The 12,483-nt window shown below is 44.3% G+C and overlaps 1 pseudogene; it reads right to left on the reverse strand.

Moving 5' to 3' along the window:
* Positions 1-11,289: 11,289 nt before the first annotated feature.
* Positions 11,290-11,408, reverse strand: LOC134938974 (5S ribosomal RNA; annotated as a pseudogene).
* Positions 11,409-12,483: the final 1,075 nt, after the last annotated feature.

The following is a 12,483-nucleotide window of genomic DNA, read 5'->3' on the forward strand; positions in this document are numbered from 1 at the left end:
CAATTTGTCATTTTGCACACGGTGGTGTGGAGTGTTGAACAAATGCTCACTCGATTTAATTCTTCTTGTAATCGAGGAAGTAGGCACTGAACTGGGTAAGGTCAGATTAGAACTCACTGAGTTTAATACATTACATCTGAGTACACTCACACGTGAAAAAACTGAGAATTGGATTGATAAACTTAAGGAGCAAGTTACTACATATCAACGTGACCTTATTGCTTTCAAGAGAAAAAAATTGGACACCGTAAACGCTGATTATTCAAACCACCAAGTATACAGGTGGCTGAAAGGGGATACTAGAAACTCCACACGTAGATCTCAATATAATCCCAGGTATAGATCACAGAGACAATACGATAGCTCCTCCCAATCCAATTCTGATAGTGAATTCACTGACTCTAGACCGCCCAGGGGTGATTTTTTAGGTCGGGGTACCCGCAAAAACACTACCCCCCCGGAAAGGCGTCCCCCAAATACCCGCCAAGGAGGGGCGGGAGGAAACACAAAAAAAGCCAAAGGAACAAAGACTTAACTACTGTCTTTAATTTGTCCACCACATCCCTTTCCTCCACTGAAATGGAAGTCCTCTCTTTAGGTCTATCCTTTGTCCCCACAGTAAGACATGACGCTTTCCAATGGTCTGTTGATCATTTCAAATTTGGTAGGAAACTCAGGCTCCGGGAATTTTTTTCTAATCAGCTCTGTGAGAACCCTCGTGATCACACTTTTTCAAAACCCAGTAATTTTGACCCTATTTCCCATAATCCTAGTATTAAATCATTCCTTAGATTAACTGAACAAGCAATGAAACAACAGAGGGGTGATCGTATATATGATAACCTCAATAAACAACAGAGGCTAGCACTACAGGCACTTAAGAACAATGATCAAATTGTGATCCGCCCAGCTGATAAGGGTGGGGGGATAGTGGTACAGGATTGGGCCAAATACAATAGGGAAATAATGCAACAGCTGTCAGACACTCAGACCTATTGCAAAATTACTCAGAACCCCATACCAGGGATAAAAAAACTTGTAGACTCTACTATCTCAATGGGTCTCCAGAACAACTGGATTGATGCTCAGATTGCAATGTATCTCACTGTCGAACACCCGGTGTGCCCAATCCTGTACACATTGCCAAAAATTCATAAATCCCTCGACACCCCCCCTGGACGCCCCATCATATCAGCCAACGATTCCCTTCTGCAACCGATAGCTCGGTTTGTAGATAGCTTCCTACAACCACTTGTGAGCAATATGTGGAGCTACATCAGGGACACTGGTGATTTCCTTGATAAAATCTATAAGATTGGGGACATCAATGAGGATGTTCTTCTGGCATCAATGGATGTCAATTCACTGTACACAGTGATCCCCCACTCTGCTGGTCTTGAAGCTTTGAGGGTGGCGTTGAGTAGTGGCACCCATGGTGGTCCCCCCACTGAATTTTTGTTAACACTGGCAGAACTGGTTCTAAGCAAAAATCACTTCTGCTATGGCACCGATTTTTATCTCCAGTGTAATGGGACCGCCATGGGTTCCAACTTGGCGCCAGCCTACGCCAATCTATTTATGCACCAGTATGAAAATACGCACATTGTCCCCAAATTTGGGGATAAGTTGGCGTATTTCGGCCGCTACATTGACGATATATTTGTCTTATGGAGGGGCACTGAGTCTGAATTTCATGGAATGGTTCAGTATTTGAATACAATTGATAGCCCTATTCGGTTTACCTATGAAATACACCATGACTGTATCAATTTCCTTGATGTTACAATTTTTCGAGAAGGTACCCACTTAGGATCTACCCTATTCCGCAAACAAACAGATAGGAATACTCTGCTGTTTGCAACAAGCCACCATCCAGAAAGCCTAAAAGAAAATATGCCTATCTCTCAATTTCTACGTGTGCTACGTAACAACTCTTCAATGGACATTGCTGATCAACAGCTCTCCGAAATGTCTGAGAGATTTCTTGCGAGAGGGTACTCACCGAAGACTGTCTCCAGATGCCTCAGGAAGGCTAAGGTCAAATATAAAAATATTGGTCAGAAACCTACATCAAGACTTGAGCCTGGTCGACTCATCTTTACCTCTACATTTGACACAAAGTCCAAGGATGCCGAAAAAACAATGAGGAAACACTGGCCTATAGTTGCATCAGATGCCAAACTGGAGGGTCTGAGCCAAAGACCACCGATGCACTCCTATCGTAGGGGGCCAAACTTACGACAATTGTTGATGCGTCCGACTTTGCAACCTCGTACTACAAATCAAACATGGCTTACGAGGAGGAAATTGGGCTGTTTCCGTTGCCCGGACTGTACAACGTGTAGATCAATGATGAGTGGATCTTCCTTTGTCCACCCACAAAGTGGGAAACGAATTTCAATTAAACACAAGTTGTCGTGTACGTCTGACTTTGTGATTTACATTATCATCTGCCCCTGTGGGTTGTACTATGTGGGACTTACGACACGGTGCTTTCGCGAACGCATGGCAAACCACCGTTACTCCATCAGACAGGCTCTGGAGACCAATAAAACGGACAAACCAGTAGCCAAACACTGGTTACAACACAAGCATTCAGTTTCAAGTTTAAAATGTATGTTAATTGACCATATTCCATCATCGATTCGAGGTGGTGATAGGGAATTGAAATTGAAACGGCGTGAATCACGGTGGATCTTTGAATTGGAGACACTTATTCCACTAGGTCTCAATGAAGCAAACCCATATGGGATCTTTTTGGGGTGATCTACAGTCATGGTGTATTTTCATTCTATTCAGGCATATTGATATTATTGTGACCTTTGGTTAAGGTGTGGTTTTTTTGAGGCCAGCCATTGCTATGGCGGCCTCGCTAAAACCCTCTGTATCCGAAGGCCTGCACTATTTATATCATTTTTATATTAGATTATTATACTTGTTTTGTTTTAATGTAATCATTAAAAGTTATGTTTTAGTTTAATTTTTAATTTAATATTTGGCAGAAATTGTGCACTACCATCTATTTGATATCTTTTGCCGACCTACTGAGAACCATCTGTTTATGTTACCCTCTTGATATGATTACAGTATTGTTATTACATTACATACTAAACCGGGTGTTATGGCTTTACTGTCATCCCTGATTGGCATGTGTGTCACTTCCTCTAGTTGCTGTGCGTTCCATGTGTCGCTGGAACGCACTCACACCCTCTATTACTGGTTTTCGGCTCTGCAAACCCGACTTCCGGTTTTCGGAAGTCACTTCCGGTTAGCGCGTGCGTTCCATTAACAGCTGGAACGCATGGACCACTTCCTGGTCTCTATGTTTGGCGCGGTTTTTGTAACAACTAGCACTATTTAAAATACATATTACCTCTGATAGGGTGCCAACATAAAGGAAGTTTACACTCTTCCCTTAAAATAGCTGCATCTAACAATACTATTTTCTAATTCCTGATTTTCAGTGTATTGCCAAACAGGAAGTGACATATGTAGGAGGGGCTGGATACTCAAATTGATGGTGGTATAAATACCTGTATATGTTGAACATGTCTGGCACTCTGCTTCTGGTGCTCTGTCACCATACAACACTGCTTTGTTGTCCTGACAAAGATCACTGGGATGTGATCGAAACGTCGACCTACTAATGTACCAATAAATGACCTTCTGACCTTCTTTTATGAAATTGCTGGTGAGTGCCCTCTTTTTCCAAAAGACTATATATATATATATACGCGCAAGGTCTGGCACTCAATATACAGGAACGTATTACCCCGGTGTCCAAGTCCAACCGGTGTATCCGCCAAGCATAAATTAATATATGGGACGGCACTCAGAGGTTTTTTAGGGTTGCAAAAAATGTATTAGAAAATGCAGCAAAACATTACATCATTCTGTCAACGTTTCAGTGCCAACATGCACTGTCGTCAGGACATGTAAATGCACAAAGTGAAGAAAAGTAACACATAAAACGTTTGTCCTGACGACAGTGCATGTTGGCACCGAAACGTTGACAGAATGATGTAATGTTTTGCTGCATTTTCTAATACATTTTTTGCAACCCTAAAAAAACCTCTGATGGCCGTCCCATACATTCTTAAAAAGAGACAATATAAAAATAAGATTTTACTTACCGGTAAATCTATTTCTCGTAGTCCGTAGTGGATGCTGGGGACTCCGTAAGGACCATGGGGAATAGACGGGCTCCACAGGAGACATGGGCACTTTAAGAAAGAATTTAGATTCTGGTGTGCTCTGGCTCCTCCCTCTATGTCCCTCCTCCAGACCTCAGTTAGAGAAACTGTGCCCGGAAGAGCTGACAGTACAAGGAAAAGATTTTGGAAATCCAGGGCAAGACTCATACCAGCCACACCAATCATACCGTATAACTTGTGATAAACTTACCCAGTCAACAGTATGAACAACAACGGAGCATCAGTTCAACCCTGAAGCAACAATAACATAGCCCTTATTTCAGCAATAACTATATACAAGTATTGCAGAAGAAGTCCGCACTTGGGACGGGCGCCCAGCATCCACTACGGACTACGAGAAATAGATTTACTGGTAAGTAAAATCTTATTTTCTCTAACATCCTAGTGGATGCTGGGGACTCCGTAAGGACCATGGGGATTATACCAAAGCTCCCAAATGGGCGGGAGAGTGCGGATGACTCTGCAGCACCGAATGAGCAAACACAAGGTCCTCCTCAGCCAGGGTATCAAACTTGTAGAACTTTGCAAAAGTGTTTGAACCTGACCAAGTAGCCGCTCGGCACAGCTGTAATGCCGAGACGCCTCGGGCAGCCGCCCAAGAAGAGCCCACCTTCCTAGTGGAATGGGCCTTAACTGATTTTGGCAGCGGCAATCCAGCGCAGAATGAGCCTGCTGAATCGTGTTACAGATCCAGCGAGCAATAGTTTGCTTTGAAGCAGGCGCCCCAAGCTTGTTGGAAGCATACAGGATAAACAAAGATTCTGTTTTCCTGTCCCTAGCCGTTCTGGCTATATAAACCTTCAAAGCCCTGACCACATCAAGTAACTCGGAATCCTCCAAGTCAGTAGTAGCCACAGGCACCACAATAGGTTGGATTATATAAAAGGATGAAACCACTTTCGGCAGAAATTGTGGGCGGGTCCGCAATTCTGCTCTATCCGCATGGAAAACCAGATAGGGGCTTTTATGTGACAAAGCCGCCAATTCCGACACACGCCTAGCTGAAGCCAAGGCTAATAGCATGACCACCTTCCACGTGAGATATTTCAATTCCACCGTTTTGAGTGGTTCAAACCAGTGTGATTTCAGGAAACTCAACACCACGTTAAGATCCCAAGGTACCACTGGAGGCACAAAAGGGGGCTGAATATGCAGCACTCCCTTTACAAACGTCTGAACTTCAAGTAGAGAAGCCAGTTCTTTATGAAAGAAAATGGATAGGGCCGAAATCTGGACCTTAATGGAACCCAATTTTAGGCCCAAAGTCACTCCCGACTGTAAGAAGTGAAAGAAACGGCCCAGCTGGAATTCCTCCGTAGGGGCATTCCTGGCCTCACACCAAGCAACATATTTTTGCCATATACGGTGATAATGTTGAGCCGTCACGTCCTTCCTAGCCTTTATCAGCGTAGGAATAACCTCATCCGGAATGCCTTTTTCTGCTAGGATCCGGCGTTCAACCGCCATGCCGTCAAACGCAGCCGCGGTAAGTCTTGGAACAGACAGGGCCCCTGTTGCAACAAGTCCTGTCTTAGAGGCAGAGGCCACGGGTCCTCTGTGAGCATTTCTTGTAGATCTGGATACCAAGTCCTTCTTGGCCAATCCGGAACAATGAGTATTGTTCTCACTCCTCTTTTTCTTATGATTCTCAGCACCTTGGGTATGAGAGGAAGAGGAGGAAATACATAGACTGACTGGAACACCCACGGTGTCACCAGTGCGTCCACAGCTATCGCCTGAGGGTCTCTTGACCTGACGCAATACCTCTGTAGCTTTTTGTTGAGGCGGGATGCCATCATCTCCACCTGTGGCAGTTCCCACCGACTTGCAATTTGCGTGAAGACTTCTTGATGAAGTCCCCACTCTCCCGGGTGGAGGCCGTGCCTGCTGAGGAAGTCTGCTTCCAAGTTGTCCACTCCCGGAATGAACACTGCTGACAGTGCGCTTACGTGATTCTACGCCCAGCGAAGAATTCTGGTGGCTTCCACCATCGCCACCCTGCTCCTTGTGCCGCCTTGTCGGTTTACATGAGCCACAGCGGTGATGTTGTCTGACTGAATCAGAACCGGTTGGTCGCGAAGCAGGGTCTCTGCTTGACGTAGGGCGTTGTATATGGCCCTTAGTTCCAGGATGTTGATGTGAAGGAAAGTCTCCTGACTTGACCACAGACCTTGGAAATTTCTTCCCTGTGTGACTGCCCCCCACCCTCGGAGGCTTGCATCCGTGGTCACCAGGACCCAGTCCTGAATGCCGAATCTGCGGCCCTCGAGAAGGTGAGCACTCTGCAGCCACCACAGGAGAGACACCCTGGCCCTGGGGGATAGGGTGATTAACCGATGCATCTGAAGATGTGATCCGGACCATTTGTCCAGTAAATCCCATTGAAAGGTCCTCGCATGGAACCTGCCGAAGGGAATGGCCTCGTATGATGCCACCATCTTTCCCAGGACTCGAGTACAGTGATGCACCGACACCTGTTCTGGTTTTAATAGGTTTCTGACCAGTGTCATGAGTTCCTGAGCCTTCTCCATCGGGAGATAAACCCTTTTCTGGTCTGTGTCCAGAATCATGCCCAGGAAAGGGAGACGAGTCGTAGGAATCAACTGCGACTTTGGAATATTTAGAATCCAGCCGTGTTGTCGTAACACTTCCAGAGAGCGTGCTACGCTGATCAGCAACTGCTCTCTTGACCTCGCTTTTATGAGGAGATCGTCCAAGTATGGGATAATTGTGACCCCTTGCTTCCGCAGGAGTACCATCATTTCCGCCATTACCTTGGTAAATACTCTCGGTGCCGTGGAGAGACCAAACGGCAACGTCTGGAATTAGTAATGACAATCCTGTACCACAAATCTGAGGTACGCCTGATGAGGTGGATAAATGGGGACATGAAGGTATGCATCCTTTATGTCCAGAGACACCATAAAATTCCCCCCTTCCAGGCTTGCGATGACCGCTCTGAGCGATTCCATCTTGAACTTGAACCTTTTCAGGTATATGTTCAGGGATTTTAAATTCAATATGGGTCTGACCGAACCGTCCGGTTTCGGTACTACAAACATGGTCGAATAATAACCCCTTCCTTGTTGAAGGAGGGGAACCTTGACCACCACCTGTTGAAGATACAATTTGTGAATTGCAGTTAACACTATTTCCCTCTCGAGGGGGGAAGCTGGCAGGGCCGATTTGAGGTATCGTGAGGGGGCATCTCTTCGAATTCCAGCTTGTATCCCTGAGACACAATATCTATTGCCCAGGGGTCCAACTGGGATTGAACCCACTTGTGGCTGAAATTTCGGAGACGCGCCCCCACCGGGCCTAGCTCCGCCTGTGGAGCCCCAGCGTCATGCGGTGGATTTAGTGGAAGCCGGGGAGGACTTCTGTTCCTGGGAACTAGCTGCGTTGTGCAGCTTCCTTCCTCTGCCCCTGCCCCTGGCAAGAAAGGACGCACCTCGGACTTTCTTGCCTTTCTGTGATCGAAAGGACTGCATTTGGTAATACAGTGCTTTCTTAGGTTGTGAGGAAACATATGGCAAAAAATTTGACTTTCCAGCAGTAGCTGTGGAGACCAGGTCCGAGAGACCCTCCCCAAACAATTCCTCACCCTTGTAAGGTAAAACCTCCATGTGCCTTTTTGAGTCGGCATCATCTGTCCATTGCCGAGTCCACAGGACCCTTCTGGCAGAAATCGACATAGCATTTATTCTAGAACCCAGTAGACTAATGTCTCTTTGAGCATCTCTCATATATAGGACAGCGTCTTTTATATGCCCCAGGGTCATTAATATAGTATCCTTGTCTAAGGTATCAAGTTGCTCAGACAGGGTGTCCGTCCATGCTGCTACATCGATCGCTGGCCTCAGTAAGGTACCTGAATGTGTATAAATGGACTTCAGGGTACCCTCTTGCTTTCTATCCGCAGCATCTTTGAGGGTGGCCGTATCCTGTGACGGCAGGGCTACCCTCTTGGATAAGTGTGTTAAAGCTTTGTCCACCCTAGGGGAGGATTCCCAGCGTAACCTGTCCGTTGGCGGGAAAGGATATGCCATAAGCATCCGTTTGGAAATCTGCAGTTTTTTATCTGGAGATTCCCAAGCCTTTTCACATAACTCATTTAGCTCGTGTGAAGGGGGAAAGGTCACCACCTGCCTTTTTTCCCCATACATATGAACCCTCTTGTCAGGGACTGGGGTTTCCTCTGTGATGTGCAACACATCCTTAATTGCTATAATCATATAACGGATGGATTTAGCCAATTTAGGCTGTAACTTTGCATCATCGTAATCGACACTGGAGTCAGAATCCATGTCGGTATCTGTGTCAACAATTTGGGATAGTGGGCGCTTCTGAGACCCTGACGGCCTCTGCGACATAGGATCAGGCACGGGCTGAGACCCTGACTGTCCTAAGGTTTCAGCTTTATCCAACCTTTTATGCAAGGAATTAACATTATAATTTAAAACCATCCACACTTCCATCCAATCAGGTGTCGGCGGAGACACTACATTCATTTGCTCCCGCTCTGTTTCCACATAGCCTTCCTTGTCAAACATGTCGACACAAGCGTACCGACACACCACACACACAGGGAATGCTCTTTTTGAAGACAGTTCCCCCACAAGGCCCTTTGGAGAGACAGAGAGAGAGAGTATGCCAGCACCCACCCCAGCGCTATATAACCCAGGAATAAGACAGTAACTTAATGTTAACCCAGTAGCCACTGTTTATATTGATTTTTGCTCCTAATTATGTGCCCCCCCCCTCTCTTTTTTACCCTCTTCTACCATGTATCTGCAGGGGAGAGCCTGGGGAGCTTCCTCTCAGCGGAGCTGTGGAGAAAAAATGGCGCTGGTGAGTGCTGAGGAAGAAGCCCTGCCCCCTCAGCGGCGGGCTTCTGTCCCGCTTCAATGTACAATTTTTGGCGGGGGCTCATACATATATACAGTGCCCAACTGTATATATGCTAAACTTTTGCCAAAGAGGTCCCAATTGCTGCCCAGGGTGCCCCCCCCCTGCGCCCTGCACCCTTACAGTGACTGGAGTATGTGAGGGGTGTGTGGGAGCAATGGCGCACAGCTGCAGTGCTGTGCGCTACCTCAGTGAAGACCGGAGTCTTCTCCCGCCGATTTCGAAGTCTTCTTGCTTCTCATGCTCACCCGGCTTCTGTCTTCCGGCTCTGCGAGGGGGACGGCGGCGCTGTTGTGAAATCGGACGACGAGGGTGAGATCCTGTGTACGATCCCTCTGGAGCTAATGGTGTCCAGTAGCCTAAGAAGCAGGACCTATCTTCAGAGAGTAGGGCTGCTTCTCTCCCCTCTGTCCCACGATGCAGGGAGTCTGTTGCCAGCAGAGCTCCCTGAAAATAAAAAAACCTAACAAAATATTTTCTTACAGCAAGCTCAGGAGAGCTCACTGAACAGCACCCAGCTCGTCCGGGCACAGATTCAAACTGAGGTCTGGAGGAGGGACATAGAGGGGGAGCCAGAGCACACCAGAATCTAAATTCTTTCTTAAAGTGCCCATGTCTCCTGCGGAGCCCGTCTATTCCCCATGGTCCTTACGGAGTCCCCAGCATCCACTAGGACGTAAGAGAAATCAAAATAAGATGCTTATCTTTCAGCAGTGAGGTAGAGTCAGGGTCCCCAACGTGTTTCGTCATATAGACTTTGTCAAGGGGTGGAGGGAAGCTGCCTTCAGGCAGATATTTATACCAGCATTAATCAAGAGGTATTTGACCTCACTTCCTGTTTCAAATGGGTATTTCTAAGGGAGTACAGGTTGAGTATCCCTTATCCAAAATGCTTGGGACCAGAGGAATTTTGGATATCGGATTTTTCCGTATTTCGGAATAATTGCATACCATAATGAGATATCATGGCGATGGGACCCAAGTCTAAGCACAGAATGCATTTATGTTCCATATACACCTTATACACACATCCTGAAGGTAATTTTAGACAATATTTTTACTAACTTTATGCATTAAAGTTAAACAAAGTGTGTGTACATTCACACAATTCATTTATGTTGCATATACACCTTATACACACAGCCTGAAGGTCATTTAATACAATATTTTGAATAACTTTGTGTATTAAACAAAGTTTGTGTACATTAACCATCAGAAAACAAAGGTTTTACTATCTCACTCAAAAAATTCTGTATTTCGGAATATTCCGTATTTCAGAATATTTGGATATGGGATACTCAACCTGTACTTGTGTATCATTTTAAAATTAGCATTAAGTGCTGTATAAATATAGCTTTACTGGGTCTAAGTAGATAAATATATAACAGTACAAAAAACTAAGCTTTTAAATGATTTAAAACATATATAGATGTTTCTGAAAACAGGACTTCCTGTCTCAGTTTCGCCAGCGTCATTTCCGCCACACGTCCGGTGTCCCATGTGGCAGAATGCACATGTGCAGTCTGTCTGGAAGCCATTACCGTTTTCTCAGTGTAGTTGAATGCATTTGGAGCGTACGCTGACTTCCAGTTACGTGCTTCTGGGTTTTCTCCGCGTTTAGGATTGTTTACTCTCGGAATGGCGGCTATTTTCTTGGAGGCTGTGTAGGCATATTAGACCTATTGTGGACTGTATAGGTGTCTCAGCGGCCATCTTAGGGGAGTCCGATCTCCATTTAGAAATATTAGTCATAGTATGGTTCCTGCAGCAATATGTAATCAGAAAGCAGTAAAGGCAGGTTTAGTACAATATAATGATATTTCCTACATAGGTTTCATGTTTGTACAAAATATAGGAATAAATAAAAAATATTAAAAAATAAACAATATTAATAATTAAGCTGTATCATGAGCCAAGTATGAAATATATATGTATTTAAGTAATACTGTAATTGTAACTATGAGCTGTATATCAAGTGTGATATGAAATCTATATGTATTTAAGTAAACGCCATGAACTATGTATATGATGTTTATATTTCTTATGCTTGTTAGTTTTTTATTTATAAGCATTCCAGTGTATTAACCCTAATGTATGTGTTATATTCACTTGATAGATATGTAAATAAGTGTACTGAATCCAATGTGAGTATGCGTCATCCATATATGTTCTACAACACAAGGTATTCCTGGGCGGTCTCCCATCTCAGTACTGACCTGTCCCGACACTGCTTAGCTTCCAAGATCGGATGAGATTGGGCATTGCAAGTGTGGTTTGGTTGTAGTAATTGGAATTATTTTATACACACGGACTACAGTAGTAGATCATATTTTATTCAATTCTATATAGATACATTAATATAAACATTATGTGTATGCTTAAATATAAGTCTTCCATTCCACAGTAAGTATAGTATGTGGCTATAGAATGATCATATTAGATAATAAGTGTAGTATATAGAATTTCACAAAGGAATGTGTGAGCGATAGCATCATTCCTCTAATTCAAAAAGGTGCTGTTATCTCATAGCTCTCATTGAAACCTGTTGGGTAAAGCATATCCAGTTCAAAGATCCAGAACATCTCTCGTTTCGATAATAAGTTCGAAAGGTCACCACCTCTTGCTCCCAGAGTTATTAGTTCAATGCCTTTAAATGTCAATTTGTCTGGGTCCGAGTTGTGTTGTGCTGTAAAATGTCTGTAGATTGCATGCGTGGATACTTGGTGCTTGATGTTCTGGACATGTTCCTGTATTCTGAGTTTAAGAAGTCTTTTGGCTTTGCCTATGTATCTGAGTTTGCATGGACATTCTAAAACATAAATAACACAAATGACTGAGGTGGTTTTACAGTTGATGAATTGTTTAATTTTGTATTCTTTACCAGATTTGATGTTATTGAACGTCTTTTTCCCTGGATGTAGATATCGACAGATGTTACATCGTCCACATTTGTAACAACCTGTGCATTTAGGCTTGGTAGTTGTTGTCTGTTTCTCTACCTGGAACATACTTGGTGCTAGTATGTGTTTAAGATTTTTTGATTTTTTAAAGATGACCTGGGGCTTCTTCAGTAGATAATCTTTCAAGATGGGGTCCATCATCAGCATATCCCAATGGTCGCTCAACGACTTCTTTATGACATTTTCATGTTTATTGTATGTTGTTATAAATTGTACTTTGTTCTCACTTTCTTTTTTGCTCTTACATTTTAATAGTTCTGATCTCTCCAGTTCACTGGCCATCTTGTTTGCTTCCTTCAGGATATGTGCTGGGTACCCTTTCTCTTGGAATCTGTCCGCGTATGTTGATATTTGTTGAACGCCATCTTCTTTTTTCTTGCAGTTCCTAACAATTCTGTGGA

This window comes from Pseudophryne corroboree, chromosome 6 (assembly GCF_028390025.1).
Source record: "Pseudophryne corroboree isolate aPseCor3 chromosome 6, aPseCor3.hap2, whole genome shotgun sequence".
NCBI lineage: Eukaryota > Metazoa > Chordata > Amphibia > Anura > Myobatrachidae > Pseudophryne > Pseudophryne corroboree.